The sequence below is a fragment of the Arachis hypogaea genome, chromosome 5, assembly GCF_003086295.3.
Source record: "Arachis hypogaea cultivar Tifrunner chromosome 5, arahy.Tifrunner.gnm2.J5K5, whole genome shotgun sequence".
In the NCBI taxonomy this organism is placed as follows: Eukaryota; Viridiplantae; Streptophyta; class Magnoliopsida; order Fabales; family Fabaceae; genus Arachis; species Arachis hypogaea.
In genome coordinates, this window is record NC_092040.1 from 67,765,964 (window position 1) to 67,791,585 (window position 25,622).

Sequence of the window (25,622 nt, forward strand, 5' to 3'; positions counted from 1 at the left end):
TAGCCAGTACCAAACCAGGAGGCAACAATAGAAGCCTTATCCAAGAAATTCTATAGAAACTATCAATCTCAGAAGAAGAAAAAGTCCTAGCCATAACAGGTCGTGATCAGGGATGGATGACCCCCATAATCAATTACCTCACAACAGAGGCCCTTCCTACAGATGAGAAGGAGGCAAAGAAGTTAAAACGGGAAGCACAATACTATACCATCATAAATAACACTTTATACAAAAGAGGGATTTCAACACCATTACTAAAATGCGTACCGACTTCTAACACTAAGGATATCTTGGAAGAAGTACACAGTGGCATTTGTGGCAATCACCTTGGAGCACAAACACTCACCAAAAAAGTACTACGGGCAAGATTCTATTGGCCAACCCTACAAAAAGAAGCCACAGATTTCGTAAGGACATGTTCGCCATGTCAGAAGCATGCCAACTTCCACACCGCTCCGCCAGAGGAACTCATCAGCGTGACCTCACCGTGGCCATTCGCAAAATGGGGACTCGATCTCCTCGGACCTTTTCCTCAAGGGTCAGGACAAGTTAAATTCCTCATAGTAGGAATAGACTACTTCACAAAATGGATCGAGGCAGAACCCCTAGCCAATGCCACAGCTCAAAGAAGTCGGAAATTCCTGTATCGAAACATCGTCACAAGGTTCGGAGTTCCATACTCCATCACTACAGACAATGGTACCCAATTCACAGACGCAGGCTTCAGAAAACTAGCGGCCGACCTGAATATAAAACAACAATTCACTTCTGTTGAGCATCCCCAAGCCAATGGGCAAGTCGAAGATGCTAACAAATTTATATTAGCAGGGATAAAATAGAGATTACAGGAACAACTCGACCTGGAGAAGGAAAGCTGGTAGCAAACTGGAAAGGACCCTTCCGAGTCATAGAAGTATTGGAGAAGGGCTGCTACAAACTTTCCGAACTCGACGGGCGAGAGCTTCCTAGATCATGGCACGCCTGCAACCTAAGAAGGTACTATAGCTAGGGATGATAAAAGATCTTGGACAAGGCGCACTATTTTTGCTGAAAAAGGTTTTTTAACGAGGCACCCCGACAAGGTCTACAAATCACCCAACCTAGGAAATTAACTCCTCACATATATTTGCATTTTCCTTTAATAAAATTTGTTCAGATTCTCCACAAACGCTCAAGTCGTATTATTCTGAAAACACTCATCGCCCGATTGTAAAGCTACAGATTGACAAAAAGTGAAAATCGAATTCACCGCACGATCACGATAAAAAAGAGGGCCAAAAGCCCAAATTCTACAAAATCGGCAAAGATGAAAACAGAATAATGCAAGAAGTTATAGAAAGTGATCCATAGAAAGGACCTGACGAGGACCTAATAAAATGGATTGCTATAAAATAACATAAAGACTGGCCAGCACAAAAAGTCGGACCAGCCACAACAACCCAAGTTATAAGTAAAGCCCTGGAAAGAGGTCTGGCCAACCCTATAAAAGAGGATTACTATAACTTCGAAGAGCCCGACATGAGGAAGTCGGACTCCTACAAAATGTTACAAGAGATAATCCCTGAAAGAGACTTGAACAAGGTCCAAGAAAGAGGATTATCAAGTAACTCGACAGGGCCCGACGTGACAAAGTCATCCCAAAAGGATAAAGTTACAGAAGATAATCCCTGAAAGAGACCTGAACAAGGTCCAAGAAAGAGGATTATCAAGTAACTCGACAGGGCCCGACGTGACAAAGTCGGCCCGGAAGGATAAAGTTATAGAAGATAATCCCTGAAAGAGACCTGAACAAGGTCCAAGAAAGAGGATTATCAAGTAACTCGACAGAGCCCGACGTGACAAAGTCGGCCCGGAAAGATAAAGTTACAGAAGATAATCCCTGAAAGAGACCTGAACAAGGTCCAAGAAAGAGTATTATCAAGTAACTCAACAGAGCCCAACGTGATAAAGTCGACCCGGAAAAGTTACAAAAGATAAATCCCTGAAAAAGACCTGAACGAAGGTCCAAGAAAGAGGATTATCGAGTAACTCAACGAAGTCCGACATGACGAAGTCGGCCCGAAAAAGATAAAAGTTACAAAAGGTAAAACCTCAAAAGAGATCTAAACAAGATCTAAGAAAAAGTAACAAAACAGGGACCAACATGAAGAAGTCTGACTAAAGCTACAAAAAGTTATAAAAAGTAATCCCAAGGGGTTGCTAGAAATAACTCAAGAAAAGATCAACTGAGAAAATCAACCTTCACAGGGGAGATAACTCGACCCGATAGACCTCGACCTCGCCAAAGTAATTCAAAAAAGTATTCAATCAAAAGAATACTCACAGCTAGTCTTAAATGGATGCTTCAACAAAAGCAATCAAAACAGGATGGATAAAAAACAACTCTGAAGATTACAGGTAAATGCTAAAGAAAGTTGCAAGCAAGCATAACGCAAAAAACAAGGCAGTTACCATAAAACAAAGACTCAAGAGGCCGCTCAAAGCCAACCCCAAGAGCAAGAGAAACTATTTTGTTTTTCAAAATAAAGTTGCTAAAAGTAGCAACTGGAGTATAAACAGTCAACAAAACGCCATTTACAAAAAGAGTTTCAAAACCCACAGGCCGGGCTATACACAAATTTATCAAGGATAATCAAAGAGAGTCCAAAGGCTTCCCAGTAGCAGCATCAACATGAGGTGAAGGAGGACGAGTCTGGAGAGGCACCGCATCCACTGTCTCGTCGCCTTGATTCAAGATCTGACAATCAGGATCTGGCTCAACTACGGTCGAGGGGGCTGAAGGAACCGGTAGGGCAGAAGCTTTAACAGGAGGCGCAGGAGGAGGTTCAATATCATCATCAGGATCATCTGGGACAATCTTGCCATCCTTTACTATGTTATCAAGACTAACGAGAGTCAAGTCGGCATCAGGGGCAATAATCCGGAACTGCTCCATCAGATTCTCATAGGCGGCAGTCATGCTACCTATAAGGTGACCCTGAAGCTCGACATAATCAACCCGAGCAGTTTCTAAGTCATCTCGGAAACGCACCAACTCCCTATAAGCTGAGACATAGCTATCCTTGTGCTTAAATGCCATGTCCTCAGCCAACTTCAAAGAAGCCGCCAAGGAGATAAAGCTAGCCTTCTCACCCTCCAGTTCCTTTTCTACCTTCGCCAACTTCACCTCCAACTCCTCCTTCAGACCCTTGATCCGATCAAACTCCGATTTAGCCTCCTCCATGAAAGATTTCGTAGCATGAATCGGGATACCCTGAACAGTTCGGAAAATAGCCGCACCCATATGTGCCATCTTCACACTATTTTTGGTGATGAAGTCTAGGTGCTGAAGAAGGGACACATCATCCATGGAAAGCCCACCATAAGGGGCAATTTGCTGGTCAACAAACTAAACAGCATCAAAATCCAGGGCATCCAGGTTAAAGGGCTCAAATGTTTTCTGCTTTTTCAGGGGAGGAGCACCAGAAGCAGCAGCAGAAGTTTGTGGGGGATCTGCTAGGCGAACCCGAGGAACAGGGATCACCCTCCGCGGCCCAGGGGAACTCGGCACGGGCAGCTTCGTGATGGTGTGAGAAGACCCCTCCCCATCCACCTTGGCCAAGATGTTTTGTGCAGCGGCTGCCTTCCTGGCCTTTTTGAAAGCCTTCAGGGAGTCGTTGTTCTTAAAAAGACAGAATCAACAAACAAAAGTCATGGATTACAGGGGTAAAATAGAATAAAATGAAAACACGTCAGTACCCAACACATTTCGGACCAAAGATGCGTCCCCCAGAAATTTCTTAGTATCCAGATGCGGAGGCTCCCCCCAAATATCCTCCAACACACCCACAAAGGCCTGCTCGACCTCGTCCAACATCTCTCAAGTATACCGAGACACGATGACATTCTTTTGCCACTCAAGAGGAAAAGCAGGTTCATCATTTTCATCAAGAAAAAAGGGGCGAACCCCCTCAACAGCTCGAACCTTAAAGAAATAGTTTTTGAAGTCCTTAAAGGACTCATCATACACGGTAAAGACTTTGTGCCCTTGAGCAAACCTAAAGGAAACTCAAGAAGCTTTCTTTTTTGAAGAGGCCCCAGGCTTGGCCGAAACAAACAAATAAAGGAAAAGAGTTAGAGAAGGCTTGATGCTTAACTCTTGACACAGCAATTGAAAAATTTTTATAAAACCCCACGAATTGGGATGAAGCTGGGACGGGGCAATGTTACACGACCACAACAAGTCGGTTTCAAAGGCAGAAAAAGGAAAAGTAATGTTCAGCTGACTAAAGAAATATTCATAAGCATAGAAGAAGGGACGCTTCCCCTCGACTGAGATGGGAAAACAAACCCTTTCGTCAGAACCAGGCGCTACAAGCTCATAATCCCTTTCTTGAGCACCGCTACCACAAACCCTATGATGTTTTCGCAGCTCTATACAAAACTCAGAGTCCACCATAGAAATACACAGAAGAACCATAGAATCCACCCAATCAGCCATTACCTCAGGGACTTGGGAAGACGTCTCAACAATATTTTTGCGAGAAGCCATGAGGCCAACTAGTCCTACAATAAGAAAGAATATTGGATTACTTAAAAAAAACATCTCGGACAACAGCAAAATAACTCGACTACACAACCCAGCATAGTATGAGGAACAAAAGGAGACCCCAGGACCTACGCTAAAGATCCAGGGGCATCCTTTGGAGGCAACCACAGGACAAGAACCCAAGGGGACTGGTGCGCGAAATTGTGATCAAAACTTTTCACAACACAAATAATCCCTGGTAATGAATCCAAAAACTTGGTGTTCAATACCATGGCATAAACACAACTTCGCACAACTAACCAGCAAGTGTACTGGGTCGTCCAAGTAATAAACCTTACGCGAGTAAGGGTCGATCCCACAGAGATTGTTGGTATGAAGCAAGCTATGGTCACCTTGTAAATCTTAGTCAGGCAAACTCAAATGTATGTGGGTGATATACGAATAAAACATAAAGATAAAGATAGAAATACTTATGTAATTCATTGGTAGGAATTTCAGATAAGCGTATGAAGATGCTTGTCCCTTCCGTCTCTCTGCTTTCCTACTGTCTTCATCCAATCCTTCTTACTCCTTTCCATGGCAAGCTTAAGCAAGGGTTTCACCGTTGTCAGTGGCTACCTCCCATCCTCTCAGTGGAAATGCTCAACGCACCCTGTCACGGCACGACTATCCATCTGTCGGTTCTCGATCAGGCCGGAATAGAATCCAGTGATTCTTTTGCGTCTGTCACTAACGCCCCGCCTTCAGGAGTTTGAAGCACGTCACAGTCATTCAATCATTGAATCCTACTCAGAATACCACAGACAAGGTTAGACCTTCCGGATTCTCTTGAATGCCGCCATCAGTTCTAGCCTATACCACGAAGACTCTGATCTCACGGAATGGCTGGCTCGTTTGTCAGGCGAGCACTCGGTTGTCAGGCGATCAACCATGCATCGTGTATCAGGAATCCAAGAGATATTCACCCAATCGAAGGTAGAACGGAGGTGGTTGTCAGTCACACGTTCATAGGTGAGAATGATGATGAGTGTCACGGATCATCACATTCATCAAGTTGAAGAACAAGTGATATCTTAGAACAAGAACAAGCGGAATTGAATAGAAGAACAATAGTAATTGCATTAATACTCGAGGTACAGCAGAGCTCCACACCTTAATCTATGGTGTGTAGAAACTCCACCGTTGAAAATACATAAGAACAAGGTCTAGGCATGGCCGAATGGCCAGCCTCCCAATGAGGGTTCAATCATCAAAACATGATCAAAAGATCCAAAGATTGAAAGATCTCCAATACAATAGTAAAAGGTCCTACTTATAGAAAACTAGTAGCCTAGGGCGTATAGAGATGAGTAAATGACATAAAAATCCACTTCCGGGCCCACTTGGTGTGTGCTTGGGCTGCGCATTGAAGCATTTTCGTGTAGAGACTCTTCTTGGAGTTAAACGCCAGCTTTTCTGCCAGTTTGGGCGTTTAACTCCCATTTTGGTGCCAGTTCCGGCGTTTAACGCTGGAATTTCTGAGGGTGACTTTGAACGCCGGTTTGGGCCATCAAATCTTAGGCAAAGTATGGACTATCATATATTGCTGGAAAGCCCAGGATGTCTACTTTCCAACGCCGTTGAGAGCGCGCCAATTGGGCTTCTGTAGCTCCAGAAAATCCACTTCGAATGCAGGGAGGTCAGAATCCAACAACATCTGCAGTCCTTTTTGGTCTCTGAATCAGATTTTTGCTCAGGTCCCTCAATTTCAGCCAGAAAATACCTGAAATCACAGAAAAACACACAAACTCATAGTAAAGTCCAGAAAAGTGAATTTTAACTAAAAACTAATAAAAATATACTAAAAACTAACTAGATCATACTAAAAACATACTAAAAACAATGCCAAAAAGCGTATAAATTATCCGCTCATCACAACACCAAACTTAAATTGTTGCTTGTCCTCAAGCAACTGAAAATCAAATAAGATAAAAAGAAGAGAATATGCAATGAATTCCAAAAACATCTATGAAGATCAGTATTAATTAGATGAGCGGGGCTTTTAGCTTTTTGCCTCTGAACAGTTTTGGCATCTCACTCTATCCTTTGAAATTCAGAATGATTGGCTTCTTTAGGAACTCAGAATCCAGATAGTGTCATTGATTCTCTTAGTTAAGTATGATGATTATTGAACATAGCTACTTATTGAGTCTTGGCCGTGGCCCAAAGCATTCTGTCTTCTAGTATTACCACCGGATACATACATGCCACAGACACATAATTGGGTGAACCTTTTCAGATTGTGACTTAGCTTTGCTAGAGTCCCCAACTAAAGGTGTCCAGGGTTCTTAAGCACACTCTTTTTGCCTTGGATCACAACTTTATTTCTTTCTTTTTCTTTCTTTTTCTTTTTTTTTCGAAATTTTTTTTTGTATTCACTGCTTTTTCTTGCTTCAAGAATCATTTTTATGATTTTTCAGATCCTCAGTAACATGTCTCCTTTTTCATCATTCTTTCAAGAGCCAATATTCATGAACCACAAATTCAAAAGACATATGCACTGTTTAAGCATACATTCAGAAAACAAAAGTATTGCCACCACATCAAAATAATTAAACTGTTATAAAATTTAAAATTCATGCAATTCTTCTCTTTTTCAATTAAGAACATTTATTATTATTTTTTTAAGAGAGGTGATGGATTCATAGGACATTCATAACTTTAAGGCATAGAAACTAAGACACTAATGATCACAAGACACAAACATAGATAAACATAAGCATAATTTTCGAAAAACAGGAAAATAAAGAACAAGGAAATTAAAGAACGGGTCCACGTTAGTGATGGCGGCTTGTTCTTCCTCTTGAAGATCCTATGGAGTGCTTGAGCTCCTCAATGTCTCTTCCTTGTCTTTGTTGCTCCTCTCTCATGATTCTTTGATCTTCTCTAATTTCATGGAGGATGATGGAGTGTTCTTGGTGCTCCACCCTTAGTTGTCCCATGTTGGAACTCAATTCTCCTAGGGAGGTGTTTAGTTGCTCCCAATAGTTTTGTGGAGGAAAGTGCATCCCTTGAGGAATCTCAGGGATCTCATGATGAGTGGGGTCTCTTGTGTGCTCCATCCTCTTCTTAGTGATGGGCTTGTCCTCATCAATAGGGATGTCTCCCTCTATGTCAACTCCAACTGAATAACAGAGGTGACAAATGAGATGAGGAAAGGCTAACCTTGACAAGGTAGAGGGCTTGTCCGCCACCTTATAGAGTTCTTGAGCTATAACCTCATGAACTTCTATTTCTTCTCCAATCATGATGCTATGAATCATGATAGCCCGGTCTATGGTAACTTCGGACCGGTTGCTAGTGGGAATGATTGAGCGTTGAATAAACTCCAACCATCCTCTAGCCACGGGCTTGAGGTCATGCCTTCTCAATTGAACCGGCTTCCCTCTTGAATCTCTCTTCCATTGGGCGCCCTCTTCACATATGACTGTGAGGACTTGGTCCAACCTTTGATCAAAGTTGACCCTTCTAGTGTAAGGGTGTTCATCTCCTTGCATCATGGGCAAGTTGAATGCCAACCTTACATTTTCCGGACTAAAAACCAAGTATTTCCCCCGAACCATAGTAAGATAATTCTTTGGATCCGGGTTCATACTTTGGTCATGGTTCTTGGTGATCCATGCATTGGCATAGAACTCTTGAACCATCAAGATTCCGACTTGTTGAATGGGGTTGGTGAGAACTTCCCAACCTCTTCTTCGGATCTCATGTCGGATTTCCGGATATTCACTCTTTTTGAGTGAAAAAGGGACCTCGGGGATCACCTTCTTCAAGGCCACAACTTCATAGAAGTGGTCTTGATGCACCCTTGAGATGAATCTCTCCATCTCCCATGACTCGGAGGTGGAAGCTTTTGCCTTCCCTTTCCTCTTTCTAGAGGTTTCTCCGGCCTTGGATGCCATAAATGGTTATGGAAAAACAAAAAGCAATGCTTTTACCACACCAAACTTAAAAGGTTTGCTCGTCCTCGAGCAAAAGAAGAAAGAAGAGAGTAGAAGAAGAAGAAATGAGGAAGAAGGGAATGGCTTTGTGTTTGGCCAAAAAGGGGAAGAAGTGGTGTTTAGGTTGTGTGAAAATGGAGGAGTGAAGAAGGGTTTATATAGGAGAGGGGAGGGTATGGTTCGGTCATGTGTGGGTGGGTTTGGGAGGGAAAGTGGTTTGAATTTGAATGGTGAGGTAGGTGGGGTTTTATGAAGGATGGATGTGAGTGGTGAAGAGAAAGATGGGATTTGATAGGTGAAGGGTTTTTGGGGAAGAGGTGTTGAGGTGATTGGTGAATGGGTGAAGAAGAGAGAGAGAGTGGTAGGGTAGGTGGGGATCCTGTGGGGTCCACAGATCCTGAGGTGTCAAGGAAAAGTCATCCCTGCACCAAATGGCAAGCAAAATTGCGTTTTGAGCCAATTCTGGCGTTAAACACCGGGCTGATGCCCATTTCTGGCGTTTAACGCCAGCTTCTTGCCCTTTTCTGGCGTTTAACGCCAGTCTGGTGCCCCTTTCTGGCGTTAAACGCCCAGAATGGTACCAGACTGGGCGTTAAACGCCCAACAGCTAACCTTACTGGCGTTTAAACGCCAGTAAGTTCCTCCTCCAGGGTGTGCTGTTTTTCTTTCTGTTTTTGCTTTTTCCATTGATTTTGTGACTTCTCATGATCATCAACCTACAAAAAACATAAAATAACAAAAGAAAATAGTTAATTATAAAACATTGGGTTGCCTCCCAATAAGCGCTTCTTTAATGTCAGTAGCTTGACAGTGGGCTCTCGTGGAGCCTCAGAAATGCTCAGAGCTATGTTGGAACCTCCCAACACCAAACTTATAGTTTGAATGTGGGGGTTCAACACCAAACTTAGGATTTGGTTGTAGCCTCCCAACACCAAACTTAGAGTTTGACTGTGGGGGCTCTGTTTGGCTCTGTTTTGAGAGAAGCTCTTCATGCTTCCTCTCCATGGTGATGGAGGGATATCCTTGAGCCTTAAACACCAAGGATTCTTCATTCACTTGAATGATCAATTCTCCTCTATCAACATCAATCACAGCCTTTGTTGTGGCTAGGAAGGGTCTGCCAAGGATGATGGATTCATCCATGCACTTCCCAGTCTCTAGGACTATGAAATTAGTAGGGATGTAATGGTCTTCAACCTTTACCAGAACATCCTCTACAAGTCCATAAGCTTGTTTTCTTGAGTTGTCTGCCATCTCTAATGAGATTTTTGCAGCTTGCACCTCAAAGATCCCTAGCTTCTCCATTACAGAGAGAGGCATGAGGTTTACACTTGACCCTAAGTCACACAAGGCCTTCTTGAAGGTCATGGTGCCTATGGTACAAGGTATTGAAAACTTCCCAGGATCTTGTCTCTTTTGAGGTAGTCTCTGCCTAGACAGGTCACTCAGTTCTTTGCTGAGCAAAGGGGGTTCATCCTCCCAAGTCTCATTTCCAAATAACTTGTCATTTAGCTTCATGATTGCTCCAAGGTATTTAGTAACTTGCTCTTCAGTGACATACTCATCCTCTTCAGAGGAAGAATACTCATCAGAGCTCATGAATGGCAGAAGTAAGTCCAATGGAATCTCTATGGTCTCATTTTGAGCCTCAGATTCCCATGGTTCCTCATTGGGGAACTCATGGGAGGCCAGTGGACGTCCATTGAGGTCTTCCTCAGTTGCGTTCACTGCCTCTTCTTCCTCCCAAAATTCGGCCATGTTGATGGCTTTGCACTCTCCTTTTGGATTTTCTTCTGTATTGCTTGGAAGAGTACTAGGAGGGAGTTCAGTAATTTTCTTGCTTAGCTGACCCACTTATCCCTCCAAATTTCTAATGGAGGACCTTGTTTCAGTCATGAAACTTTGAGTGGTTTTGATCAGATCAGAGACCATGGTTGCTAAGTCAGAAGTGTTCTGCTTAGAACTCTCTGTCTGTTGCTGAGAAGATGATGGAAAAGGCTTGCTATTGCTAAACCTGTTTCTTCCACCATTATTATTGAAACCTTGTTGAGGTCTCTGTTGATCCTTTCATGAGAAATTTGGATGATTTCTCCATGAAGGATTATAGGTGTTTCCATAGGGTTCTCCCATGTAATTCACCTCTTCCATTGAAGGGTTCTCAGCATCATAAGCTTCTTCTTCAGATGAAGCTTCTTTAGTACTGCTTAGTGCATTTTGCATTCCAGACAGACTTTTGAGAAATCAAATTGACTTGCTGAGTCAATATTTTATTCTGAGCCAATATGGCGTTCAGAGTGTCAATCTCAAGAACTCCTTTCTTCTGATTAGTCCCATTGTTCACAAGATTCCTTTCAGAAGTGTACATGAATTGGTTATTTGCAACCATTTCAATCAGCTCTTTAGCTTCTGTAGGCGTCTTCTTCAGATGAAGAGATCCTCCAGCAGAGCTATCCAAAGACATCTTGGATAGTTCAGAGAGACCATCATAGAAAATACCTATGATGCTCCATTCAGAAAGCATATCAGAGGGACACTTTCTGATTAACTGTTTGTATCTTTCCCAAGCTTCATAGAGGGATTCTCCTTCCTTCTGTCTGAAGGTTTGGACTTCCACTCTAAGCTTACTCAATTTTTGAGGTGGAAAGAACTTTGCCAAGAAGGCATTGACTAGCTTTTCCCAAGAGTCCAGGCTTTCTTTAGGTTGTGAGTCCAACCATGTCCTAGCTCTATCTCTTACAGCAAAAAGGAATAGCATAAGTCTGTAGACCTCAGGGTCAACCCCATTAGTCTTGACAGTGTCACAGATTTGCAAGAATTCAGCTAAGAACTGATGAGGATCTTCCAATGGAAGTCCATGGAACTTGCAATTCTGTTGCATTAGAGAAACTAATTGAGGCTTAAGCTCAAAGTTGTTTGCTCCAATGGCAGGGATAGAGATGCTTCTCCCATAGAAGTCGGGAGTAGGTGCAGTAAAGTCACCCAGCACCTTCCTTGCATTGTTGGCATTGTTGTTGTTTTCGGCGGCCATGAGTTCTTCTTCTTTGAAGAATTCGGTTAGGTCCTCTACAGAGAGTTGTGCCTTAGCTTCTCTTAGCTTCCGCTTCAAGGTCCTTTCAGGTTCAGGATCAGCCTCAACAAGAATGCTTTTGTCTTTGCTCCTGCTCATAAGAAAGAGAAGAAAACAAGAAAATATGGAATCCTCTATGTCACAGTATAGAGATTCCTTGAGGTGTCAGAGGAAAAGAAAATGGAAGGCAGAAGTAGAAAATTCGAACTTATCAAGAAGGATGGAGTTCGAATTTTGCATTAAGGAATAGTGTTAGTCCATAAATAGAAGGATATGAAAAGAGGGGAAGAATTTTTTCGAAAATTAAGTAAGAAATTTTGAAAACATTTTGAAAAACCTTAATTGATTTTCGAAAACCAAGAGTGAGAAAGAGGTAAAGTGATTTTTGAAAAAGATTTTGAAATTAGAAATCAAAAAGATTTGATTGAAAGCTATTTTGAAAAAGATGTGGTTAAGAATATATGATTAGTTTTAAAAAGATGTGATTGAGAAGATATGATTTGAAAAACATTTTAAAAAAATTTGATTTTGAAAATTAATGACTTGGCTATCAAGAAAAGATATGATTCAAACATTAAACCTTTCTCAACAGAAAAGGCAACATACTTGAGATGTTGAATCAAATCATTAATTGATAGCAAGTATTTTTGAGAATAGAAATAAATCAATTTTGAAAACATATGATTGAAAAGATATGATTTGAAAAAGATTTGATTTTGAAAAATTTTGAAAAGTTGAAAAAAATTTGCATTGAAAACAAAATCTTCCCTCTTGTGCCATCCTGGCGTTAAACGCCCAGAATAGTGCACATTCTGGCGTTTAACGCCCAAAATACTACCCTTTTGGGCGTTAAACGCCCAACCAGGTACCCTGGCTGGCGTTTAAACGCCAGTCTGTCTTCTTCACTGGGCGTTTTGAACGCCCAGCTTTTTCTGTGCAATTCCTCTGCAGTATGTTCTGAATCTTTAATTCTCTGTATTATTGACTTGAAAAGACACAAATTAAAAATATTTTTGGATTTTTAATAATCAAAATTCAACTAAAATCAAATAACAATGCATGCAAGACACCAAACTTAGCAGTTTGTATACTACTGACACTAATGAGAATGCATATGGGACACATAAACACTCAAGTCAAGAGAATTCAAAGGTCAGAGCAATGAAATCATCAAGAACAACTTGAAGATCCCTAAGACAAATGAATGAATGCATGCAATTGACACCAAACTTAAAATGAGACACTAGACTCAAACATGCAATATTTTTTTTTTGGTTTTTTATAATTTTGTAAATTTTTTTTGGATTTTCGAAAATTAAGTGGAAAAAGAAAATAAAGGTATCAAAATTCTTAATGAGAATTCCAGGAATCATGCAGTGTTTAGTCTAAGACTCCGGTCCAGGAATTAGACATGGCTTCACAGCCAGCCAAGCTTTCAAAGAAAGCTTCGGTCCAAAACACTAGACATGGCCAAAGGCCAGCCAAGCCTTAGCAGATCACTGCTCCAAAAGCAAGATTGATAGAAATCAACAAGCTTTTGTGATGATAAGTTGAAACCTCGGTCCAATGAAATTAGACATGGCCTCTCAGCCAGCCAGACTTCAACAAATCATCATGAAACTCTAGAATTCATCTTCAAGAATTCCGAAAAAAATACCTAATCTAAGCAACAAGATGAACTGTCAGTTGTCCAAACTCAACAATCCCCGGCAACGGCGCCAAAAACTTGGTGCGCGAAATTGTGATCAATACTTTTCACAACACAAATAATCCCTGGTAATGAATCCAAAAACTTGGTGTTCAATACCATGGCATAAACACAACTTCGCACAACTAACCAGCAAGTGTACTGGGTCGTCCAAGTAATAAACCTTACGCGAGTAAGGGTCGATCCCACAGAGATTGTTGGTATGAAGCAAGCTATGGTCACCTTGTAAATCTTAGTCAGGCAAACTCAAATGTATGTGGGTGATATACGAATAAAACATAAAGATAAAGATAGAGATACTTATGTAATTCATTGGTAGGAATTTCAGATAAGCGTATGAAGATGCTTGTCCCTTCCGTCTCTCTGCTTTCCTACTGTCTTCATCCAATCCTTCTTACTCCTTTCCATGGCAAGCTTAAGCAAGGGTTTCACCGTTGTCAGTGGCTACCTCCCATCCTCTCAGTGGAAATGTTCAACGCACCCTGTCACGGCACGACTATCCATCTGTCGGTTCTCGATCAGGCCGGAATAGAATCCAGTGATTCTTTTGCGTCTGTCACTAACGCCCCGCCTTCAGGAGTTTGAAGCACGTCACAGTCATTCAATCATTGAATCCTACTCAGAATACCACAGACAAGGTTAGACCTTCCGGATTCTCTTGAATGCCGCCATCAGTTCTAGCCTATACCACGAAGACTCTGATCTCACGAAATGGCTGGCTCGTTTGTCAGGCGAGCACTCGGTTGTCAGGCGATCAACCATGCATCGTGTATCAGGAATCCAAGAGATATTCACCCAATCGAAGGTAGAATGGAGGTGGTTGTCAGTCACACGTTCATAGGTGAGAATGATGATGAGTGTCACGGATCATCACATTCATCAAGTTGAAGAACAAGTGATATCTTAGAACAAGAACAAGCGGAATTGAATAGAAGAACAATAGTAATTGCATTAATACTCGAGGTACAGCAGAGCTCCACACCTTAATCTATGGTGTGTAGAAACTCCACCGTTGAAAATACATAAGAACAAGGTCTAGGCATGGCCGAATGGCCAGCCTCCCAATGAGGGTTCAATCATCAAAACATGATCAAAAGATCCAAAGATTGAAAGATCTCCAATACAATAGTAAAAGGTCCTACTTATAGAAAACTAGTAGCCTAGGGCGTACAGAGATGAGTAAATGACATAAAAATCCACTTCCGGGCCCACTTGGTGTGTGCTTGGGCTGAGCATTGAAGCATTTTCGTGTAGAGACTCTTCTTGGAGTTAAACGCCAGCTTTTCTGCCAGTTTGGGCGTTTAACTCCCATTTTGGTGCCAGTTCCGGCGTTTAACGCTGGAATTTCTGAGGGTGACTTTGAACGCCGGTTTGGGCCATCAAATCTTAGGCAAAGTATGGACTATCATATATTGCTGGAAAGCCCAGGATGTCTACTTTCCAACGCCGTTGAGAGCGCGCCAATTGGGCTTCTGTAGCTCCAGAAAATCCACTTCGAATGCAGGGAGGTCAGAATCCAACAGCATCTGCAGTCCTTTTTGGTCTCTGAATCTGATTTTTGCTCAGGTCCCTCAATTTCAGCCAGAAAATACCTGAAATCACAGAAAAACACACAAACTCATAGTAAAGTCTAGAAAAGTGAATTTTAACTAAAAACTAATAAAAATATACTAAAAACTAACTAGATCATACTAAAAACATACTAAAAACAATGCCAAAAAGCGTATAAATTATCCGCTCATCAGGGACCTACAAGTACACACCCCAGCAACGACCCTATTTTTTCTTAACCAAAAACCATCAAGAAATCATCGTCTCCATCAAAAGAAGAACTACCGACAGGACAAAGCCGTCAAAGGAGCAACCTTTTTCAAAATGCAGCAACATGCAAAACCCTAAAGGCACTAAACTACCAGGAAATCCAGCCGAAAGCATACAAAAAGACGAAAAGAAAATCAAAAAACATACATCATAGCGACAGTCAAGCATGGTAGTACGAAAAGATTCAAGCTTTCCAACAAAAACTCAGGCAAAATCAAAACTTTATCGAAGAATCACATTCCAAATTAAAAACAGAAACGAGGAAAAGGTTCAAGCTTTCCAAGCATATAAAATCAGGGTGTCATCAAAAGGATCAAAAACAAAAGTAGCAGAAATAAAAAGGCGAAGAGGAAAGCCAAACCAACCTGGAAGAAGGAAGAAAACTTTGAAAAAGGAGCAGCAGAGAATCGACCACAAAGCGGAAGCACCAAGTGAATGCCAAAGCGTCACAAAGAGATGAGAAGTGCAGGACAGGAAACGGCGAAAAAGAGTGAAAGTTACAGGGAAAGGAAAACCGTCTCTTGGATACGAAATTTGAATAAAGAAAACCAAGAGTAACGGAACAAAAACAAATTAATGGGGGCATTAAAAACCCTCGCACATTCCCACGGAAAAAAACGCTAAAGGCAAAAGCGCGCGCTTTCAGAAGAAACGGAACACAAACGTTCCACATTAAAAAAGGAGCTCTACAAAGATAAAGCGATAAAATGCTCGAGTTCGGCTTTACCCGAGCAGGCTCGAAGTCCAAATCTCAACCTCCAGATAAAGACCGAGCTCAACTAGGGGCACTGTTCATACCCTGGGTCGAGCTGTTTGACCCAGGATGTTCTACAGACAAAGCGACCGACCTCTTCAGGCCAGGACAATCCGACCTCTTCTCAAAGAGCTCGGCCAAGTCACAGGAAAGCCCAATAAAAGGGCCCAAGCAGAGGAACACGGCCCGAATCCAAGGGCAGCCCAAACCTATAAAGATAAAGGCGGTTCCCCTAAAGATAAGATGACCTCACTCGAAGATAAAGATAAGATAAGATAACTAACTTATCTTATCTAAAAAGGTCTCTCTACACCATTATAAATACACTGGAGCACCCAGGAATAACTTATACTCTGATTCTACTCAATACCTGCTTAATACCCTTGCTAACTTAAGCATCGGAGTCCCTTGCAGGTACCCCCCACCCTCCGGGGACGAAGGATCAACAACACCATCAAGTCTAGCAAGTCGGACACAATAGCTTCGACCAACACAGAAGATCTCGTCCAAGATCGACCTACAGTTTTAGGTAACCCTCAGAACAGTTACCATTATAGGTAATTTTCTTCCCTTCATATAGGCTTGTTTCAATAATTTGGTTGTTAGTTGCTTGACATACAATGTATGCTTGCTTAGTGGTTGGAAAAGTTTCAAAACCAAAAAGATTTTTTGTTAATTTTGCATTTGTAGTTGGTTGTGTGTTGTAGGTAGTGTTAGAGAGATTTTAAGGTGTTTTTAGTATTTCTAAAAAAAAGGGGCAGGGACACGCGCACACACGTCGATGAGCGGATGCAGCCTCATACATGATTCCAGAGAGTTAGGCAAACATGGTGTGAACATTGGGCATATAGCACAAGTCCAATGCACGTGTACGCGTACATGACGCGTACGCGTCGATGCGCTGACACAAAATCCTGTTCATCAAAAGTGTTAGGAAGGTTTTAAGCTGTTTTTAGTGTTTCTAAAAACAAAAAAAGGGGGACAAAATGCCCCAATGTAAAGTCCAAATAAAAGAGTCAATGCATAAGTGTTGTGAAGTGAAAAGAAAATGCATGAGTATGTAAAAAAGTAAAGGATGGGTAGTTAGGTTAGCACTTAATTGTATAGGTTATTATATAGGTTAGGTGGGAAAGTCTAGGTTAATCAAAGATTCAAATTCTAGTCCACTTAACCATATATGATCCTACCTTGACCCTAGCCCCATTACAACCCTTGAGAAAGTCCTCATGATATTTGTATGCATGCTTTGAATGATTGTTGATTGTTAGATGAAGAACAAATTTTGGAAAGCATGATTAGGGGAGAATTGAGTGAATCAACCCCTAAACACTTGAGTGACTAGAGTGGATACACATCCGGTGAAGGTTTGATTGCTCAATTACATGTGTTCACCATAGTCATCCTTACTCATGCAAGTTTGTAAATCTTTTTGGTAATTCAATGCAATTGTGGGTTTGGTTTGGTTAGCTCTTATTACTTTAGCCCTTATGCTTACATATGTTCTCTTGGAAGTTGATTTGTTTTGACTAAGCATTTGCACTCATATAGATAGTTGCATTTAGATAGGTTGCATATAGTTTAGTTGCATTGCAAAAATGTCATACCCCTTGTTTCCTTCTTAATTTAGTACGAGGACATGCTAAGGTTTAAGTGTAGGGACGTTGATAAACACCATTTTTAGGGTTTATCTTGTGTTGAATTTAGAGCATTTTGTTAACCTTTTCTCACATTTATTCAATAAAATAGCATAGTTTCATGATTGTCTCCTAATTTGTGCTTAAATGTGAAAACATGCTTTTGGACCCTTGATTTGATAATTTTAATCTTTCTTTGATTCTACTAGATGCCTTGATGTATTTGCTAGTAATTTCAGATTGAAAAGGGTTAGGAATGGATCAAAGGAGTGAAGAGAAAGCATGCAAAGTGGAGAAATCATGAAAAGCCAAAGATTTGGGATACGCCCATGGACGCGCACGTGCACTAGATGCATACGCGTGGATTGTAAAAACTCCATGGACACCCACGCGTGCTATACGCGTACGCGTCGGTGCTGGCACATGATTTTTAAGTGAAATCGTGCCTAGCAAATTCACAGAAGCTGTGGGGCCCAGTTTGGAACCAACTTTGGTGGCAAAATGCTTAAAAGAACCAAGGATTGAAGGGGAAGGCACCATTCCATCATTTTAGAACATTAGGACTTTAGATCTAGTTTGAGAGTTAGTATTCTAGAGAGAGAAGCTCTCTCTTCTCTCTAGAATTAGGATTAGCTTTAAGTTAGAATCTCTTAGATTTAGGCTTTAATCTTTGCTTTCATCTACTTCTACCTTTGGAATCCTTGTTTCTACATCTTGTTCTTCTATTCTCTTGTTGCAATTTCCTTTATTTTGTTTCCATACTTTTGTAGTTGATCTACTCTTGTTCTTCTTATTTTCTTTTAATACAATTTGAGGTAATTCATGTTAATTGTGATTTCTTTGATTGTTGTTGTTAATCTTTTGCAATTAATTGTTGTTAGAACTCATTCTTGTTGTCAATTTATTATGCTTTCCTTTTATGCCTTCCAAGTGATTGATAAAATGCTTGGAAGGATGTTAGAGTAGAATTTTATGTTCTTAGCTTGAGAAGGTAACTTAAGAACTTTTGAGTTACTAATATCCAAGTGATTGATGATTGGTAGCCATTGACTCTAGTTCTTAATAATTCAATTAGTGAATAGCTAGGATTCATGGGCTTCGAATTGATATAGCTCATTTTACGTCCCTTTACTAGTTAGAGGATGATTTAATGGGATTGATCCTTGCAATTATCATGTTGTAGTTAGTAATAAGGATAGAGATCCTTGACCACCAAACCTTGCTGAGACCGCTTTATCATTTGAATTCCTTTGCAATTTAATTTTCTTGTTTCTCATCCAAAACCCCCCAAAATATAAAACTCATAACCAATAACAAGAACACTAACCTGCAATTTCTTTGAGAGACGACCCGAGGTTTAAATACATCATTTATTAGGATTATTAGGGGTTTATACTTGTGACAAAAAAATTTTTGTATGAAAGGATTATTGTTGGTTTAGAAACTATACTTGCAACGAGATTTCATTTGTGAAACTCTATACCACACAAAATCCATTCCTCACTAATTCACCCCTAAAGTCTTGAGACTCTACTGAGGAATTTTATGACCAAATCCTAATTTAGAATTGAATGATTTTGAGTCTTTCAAATGATATTTTGAATTTGGCATGATTTTTAAATTGTTTGGAAGTTTTGGAAAGATGTGGAAAGTGGCTCCGTTTTGAAAAGTGATTCTTGGCAAGAGGTGAATTGAGTATGTTTGTTATTTGAAAGTAAATGGACCAAGAATGATTTTTGCAATAAGATATTAAGTTTGATTGATTGGGGATATTACTGAGAATATGTTGAGGGTTTTTGTCCAAGCAAGGATGGTGGTATAATCTCGCTTGCTTAGTGCGTAAACCATTGTGCAGGGATGGTGGTTTTATCCTGCCTGCAGTGAAGATAGTGGTTTTATCCCACTCACGTATTAATAAATTGTTTAGCAAGGACGGTGGTGTGATCCCGCTTGCGTATTGTTTTGTGTGCCCAGTAAGGATGGTGGTTTAATCCCGCTTACTGTGGAGGCAAGGATGGTGGCTTAATCCCACTTGCGTGTTCCGAGCAAGGATGGTGGTTTAATCCTGCTTGTTTATGGAACCTACGGATAATGGCGGTGGTTTAATCCCGCTTATCCGAGTCAGGCCTGGCAACATAATCGACACGTGAGCTCATGGCCAGTAGGACAGGCATGCATCATTTGTATCTATGTGACATTGATTGGATGTGTTTATTGTATATGTGGTTTGCCTATGTGAATAATTATGCTTAATTGTTAATTGCTCAACTTGATGTAACTGCTTGAACCTTTGGTACACGAAATCGTGAGTTCACACTTTTCTCACAACTCCGTGCAGCTGACCAGCAAGTACACTGGGTCGTCCAAGTAATACCTTACGTGAGTAAGGGTCGATCCCATGGAGATTGTCGGCTTGAAGCAAGCTATGGTCATCTTGTAAATCTCAGTCAGGCAGATTCAAATGGTTATGGGATTTTGATAATTAAAAGATAAATAAAACATAAAATAAGATAGAGATACTTATGTAATTTACTGATGGGAATTTTAGATAAGCGTATGGAGATGCTTTGTTCCTTCTGAATCTCTGCTTTCCTATTGCCTTCATCCAATCATTCATACTCCTTTCCATCGCAAGCTGTATGTTCGGGCATCACCATGGTCAATGGCTACCTCCTGTCCTCTCAGTGAAAATGGTCCTCTACGGTTTCTGCACGGCTAATCAACTGTTGGATTTCTCGTCTCGGATGAAAAATATCATGCACAGCTACCGTATGGCTAATCAACTGTCAGTTCTCGATCGTGTTGGAATAAGATCCAATGACTCTTTTGCGCATTGTCACTGTGCCCCACAGTTGCGAGTTTGAAGCTCGTCATAGTCATCCCTTCCCAAATCCTACTCGGAATACCATAGACAAGGTTTAGACTTTCCGGATCTCAGGAATGGTGCCAATTGATCCTAGCCTATACCACAAAGATTCTAATCTCGGATTTAGATGCTCTGTTGTCAGGAGAGACGATGTGAATCGTTGAAGAGAATTCCAAGAGATATGCATTCAAGCTTGTTTTCATGTAGAACGGAAGTGTTTGTCAGGCACGCGTTCATAAGTGAGAATGGTGATGAGTGTCACTTGATCATCACATTCATCATGTTCTTGTGTGCGAATGAATATCTTAGAATAAGAATAAGCTTGAATTGAATAGAAGAACAATAGTACTTTGCATTAATACTCGAGGAACAGCAGAGCTCCACACCTTAATCTATGAGGTGTAGAAACTCCACCGTTGGAAATAAATAAGTGATAATGGTGTTCATTGGTTTTGACCCCAGAGAGGGAACCAGAATAACCAAGACTCCTAATACAATAGTAAAAAGTCCTATTTATACTAAACTAGTTACTAGAGTTTACAGAGATAAGTAAATAGTGTAGAAATCCACTTCCGGAGCCTACTTGGTGTGGGTTTGGGCTGAGCATTGAAGCTTTCATGGGTAGAGACTTTTCTTGGAGTTAAACGCCAGCTTTGGTGCCAGTTTGGGTGTTTAACTCCAGATTGTAACTCAGTTCTGGCGTTTAACGCCAGAATAGGGCAGGAAATTGGCGTTTAAACGCCATTTTGCATCGTCAAAACTCGGGCAAAGTATGAACTATTATATATTGCTGGAAATCCCATGATGTCTACTTTCCAACGCAATTGGGAGCGCGCCAATTGGGATTATGTAGCTCCAGAAAATCCATTTTGAGTACAGGGAGGTCAGAATCTAACAGCATCTGCAGTCCTTTTTCAGCCTCTGAATCAGATTTTTGCTCAGGTCCGTCAATTTCAGCTAGAAAATACCTAAAATCACCAAAAACACACAAACTCATAGTAAAGTCCAGAAATGTGAATTTTTCTTAAAAACTAATTAAAATATACTAAAAAGTAGCTAGATCCTACTAAAAACTACCTAAAAACAATGCTAAAAAGCGTATAAATTATCCGCTCATCACAACACCAAACTTAAATATGCGTGTTCCTATCTAAGATGTTCATTCGCGCTTAATTATGGAGAAGGTGATGATCTGTGACACTCATCACCTTCCTCAACCCATGAATGTGTGTCTGACAACCACCTCCGTTCTACATCAGATTGAATGAATATCTCTTAGATTTCTTAATCAGAATCTTCGTGGTATAAGCCGGATTGATGGCGGCATTCATGAGAATCCGAAAAGTCTAAACCTTGTCTGTGGTATTCCGAGTAGGATTCTGGGATTGGATGGCTGTGACGAGCTTCAAACTTGCGAGTGTTGGGCGTGATGACAAACGCAAAAGAATCACTGGATTCTATTCCGACATGATCGAGAACCAACAGCTGATTAGCCATGCTGTGACAGAGCATTTGGACCATTTTCACTGAGAGGATGGGAAGTAGCCATTGACAACGGTGACACCCTACATAGAGCTTGCCATGGAAGGAACCTTGCATTATGGTATTGAGTTGAATATTACATTACAGGAATTCAGAAGACAAAGCATCTCCAAAACCCCAACATATTCTCCATTACTGTACAACAAGTAATTATTTCATGCTCTTTTATTTTTCTAATAATTCAAACTGATAATTATATTTGATATCCTGACTAAGAATAATAAAATAAACATAGCTTGCTTCAAACCAATAATCTCCGTGGGATCGACCCTTACTCACGTAAGGTATTACTTGGACGACCCAGTGCACTTGCTGGTTAGTGGTACGAAATCATAAGAAATCTTTATTTTGATATTGGGATTAAAATTTCGTGCATCAAGTTTTTGGCGCCGTTGCGGGGATTGTTCGAGTTTGAACAACTAAAGGTTTATTTTATTGCTTAGATTAGGAATAATTTATTTTTGTTGCTATAGAGTCATTAAATTCTGAGTCCTTTATTCCCTTTTCAAAAATTTTTCAAAAACATTATTTTTCTTTATCAAATTTTTAATTTTTCATGAGTTTAGTGTTTTGTTCTAAGTTTGGTGTCAATTACATATTTTATATTTTCCCTTTAAATTTTCGAATTTGTGTTCTTTTATCTTCAAGTTGTTCTTGTTGATTTTTCTTGTTGATCTTTAATTTTTCTTGTTCTCTGTCTTTTCTTGTTTCGCTTGTGTTTTTCCAAATCATTAGTCTTCCAAAAGGAATATACCTATTCAAAACAAGTGTTACATTTACTGCCCAATTGGCTAGAGCGTTGGTCTATGTTCTTGGTAATTGGGTATCTTCTTTTTAAAATCTTTTTCAAAAATAATTTTTCTTGATTTAATCTTGTGCCAAACTTTAAGTTTGGTGTTTTCTTGTCAATCTTTTTATAATTTTCGAAAATTTTATTGAAGTTTTCTAAAAATTTTAAGTTTGGTGTTCTTTCTTTTGTTCTTGTGTTCTTGTGAATCTTAAAGGTGTTCTTGAGTCTTTCTTGTGTTTTGATCTTAAGATTTTTAAATTTGGTGTTCCTTGGTATTTTCCCTCCAAAATTTTTGAAAATAAGGAGCATTAGATCTAAAAATTTTAAGTCTTGTGTCTTTTGTGTGTTTTTCTCTTTCATCATAAAATTCAAAATTCAAAAAAATTATCTTTTCCAACTATTTTTAAGCTACTTTTTCGAATTTTTTTTACAAAAATTCAGATTTCAATTTCAAAATTTTTCAAATCTTATCCTTTTAAGATTTTAAATATATATATATATATATATATATATATATAAATTTTTTTTATCTTTTTTGAAAATATCCTAACCATTTTCTCTCTCCTCACTTTTTTTGAAAATCTTCATAAAATATTTTCAAATTCTTATTATTTTTTTTTAACTTTCTTATTTTATCTTATTTTTATTTTGGTTTTTATTTTATTTTATTTTATTTCGAAAATCATTTTTTTTATTTTTTTATTTGTTTATAAACTAAAAATTTAAATCCACATTATCCCATTTATTCCAACATGGACATAAGTGGAAATAAACAGTCCAAAAGGACTCTAGGGTCATATACTAACCCCATTACTGCTTCATATGGGAGTAGTATATGTATACCCTCCATTGGAGTTAGTAGTTTTGAGTTGAATCCTCAGCTCATTATCATGGTGCAGCAAAGTTGCCAGTATTCCGGTCTTCCACAAGAAGAACCTACAGAGTTTCTGGCACGATTTTTACAAATTGCTGACACAGTACATGATAAGGAGGTAGATCAGGATGTCTACAGGCTATTATATTTCCCATTTGCTGTAAAAGACCAAGCTAAGAGGTGGTTAAATAACCAACCTAAGGACAGCATAAAGACATGGAAACAGCTGTCATAAAAATTCCTGAATCACTATTTTCCTCCGAAACGGATGACATAGCTAAGGCTGAGCATCCAAGGCTTCAAAAAAGGAGATAATGAATCTCTCTATAATGCCTGGGAGAGATACAGAGAGATGCTAAGAAAATGCCCCTCTGAAATGTTTTCAGAGTGGGTGCAGTTAGACATTTTCTACTATGGGCTTACAGAAAGAGCTCAGATTTCTCTAGACCACTCAGCTGGTGGATCTATACACATGAGAAAGACAATAGAAGAAGCTCAAGAGCTCATTGACACAGTTGCCAGAAATCAGCATCTATACCTAAGCAGTGAACCTTCTATGAAAGAAGAGGCTAAAAGAGTAACTGCTGAAATGAGTCCTGCAGAACAAGTTACAGAATTCAATCAGCAATTGGATTTTCTAACAAAGCAGTTAGCCAAATTCAAAGAGATATTACAAGAAACAAGAATCGCTAATATGAATATGGAAGTACAGTTGAAGCAAATAGAACAGTAGCTATCACAACAAATAACAGAAGAGTGCCAAGCAGTTCAATTAAGAAGTGAAAAAACATTAAAAACATCACTTCAAGATAGCAGGAAGCCAAGAAATGAGCAAACTACCCAAAATCCCTCTGAAGACATTAAGAGCCCAGAGAGGAATAATTCTGGCGTTCAAACGCCAGAAAATGGGTGGGAAGCTGGCGCTAAACGCCCAAACCATGTTCAGTCCTGGCGTTCAACACTAGAAACAAGCAAGGAATTGGTGTTGAACACCCAAAGGAAGCATAGTTCTGGCATTCAGATGCCAGAAATAGGTGAGGAGTTGGCGTCTAACGCCACTCCAGCTTCCACCCCTGGCATTCAAATGCCAGTGGGGGATCAGACACATACAAGTGCGGATAATAACCCTTCTAAAAAGGCTTCTCAACCTACATCTGTAGGCAATAAACCTTCAGCAACTAAGGTTGAGGAATACAAAGCCAAAATGCCTTATCCTCAGAAACTCCACCAAGCGGAACAGGATAAGCAATTTGCCCGCTTTGCAGACTATCTCAGGACTCTTGAAATAAAGATTCCATTTGTAGAGGCACTTGGGCAAATACCCTCTTATGCTAAGTTCATGAAAGAGATCTTAAGTCATAAGAAGGATTGGAGGGAAACTGAAAAAGTTTACTGGTACATGAATTTGTAATCCGTACAACTAACCAGCAAGTGCACTGGGTGGGTCGTCCAAGTAATACCTTACGTGAGTAAGGGTCGATCCCACGGAAATTATTGGTTTGAAGCAAGCTATGTTTATTTTATTATTCTTAGTCAGGATATTAATCAAAATTGTCAATGGGAATTATTAGATTGGAAAAATGAAAGAGAATAAAATCGTTACTTGTTGTGAAGTAAGGGGGAATATGTTGGAGTTTTGGAGATGCTTTGTCCTCTGAATTTCTGCAATGTAATATTCAACTCAGTTGTTTGTAAAGCCCGTCTACAACAAGCTGTATGTAGGGTGTCACCATTGTCAGTGGCTACTTCCCATCCTCTCAGTGAAAACGTTCCAGATGCTCTGTCACAGCACGGCTAATCAGCTGTCGGTTCTCGATCATGTTGGAATAGGATCCATTGATCCTTTTGCGTTTGTCATCACGCCCAGCAATCGCGAGTTCGAAGCTCGTCACAGCCATTCAATCCTTGAATCCTACTCGGAATACCACAGACAAGGTTTAGACTTTCCGGATCCTCAAGAATGGCCGCCATCAGTTCTAGCTTATACCACGAAGATTCTGATTAAGGAAGCTAAGAGATGCTCATTCATTCTGATATAGAACGGAGGTGTTTGTCAAG

General features: G+C 40.1%; 1 non-coding gene across 1 annotated transcript; it reads left to right on the forward strand.

Annotated features, from left to right (window-relative positions):
* The first annotated feature begins 11,023 nt into the window (after positions 1-11,023).
* LOC112804384 (small nucleolar RNA R71) lies at positions 11,024-11,131 on the forward strand. The gene has a single exon (XR_003202991.1). It is a non-coding gene; the product is annotated as a small nucleolar RNA R71 (small nucleolar RNA).
* Positions 11,132-25,622: the final 14,491 nt, after the last annotated feature.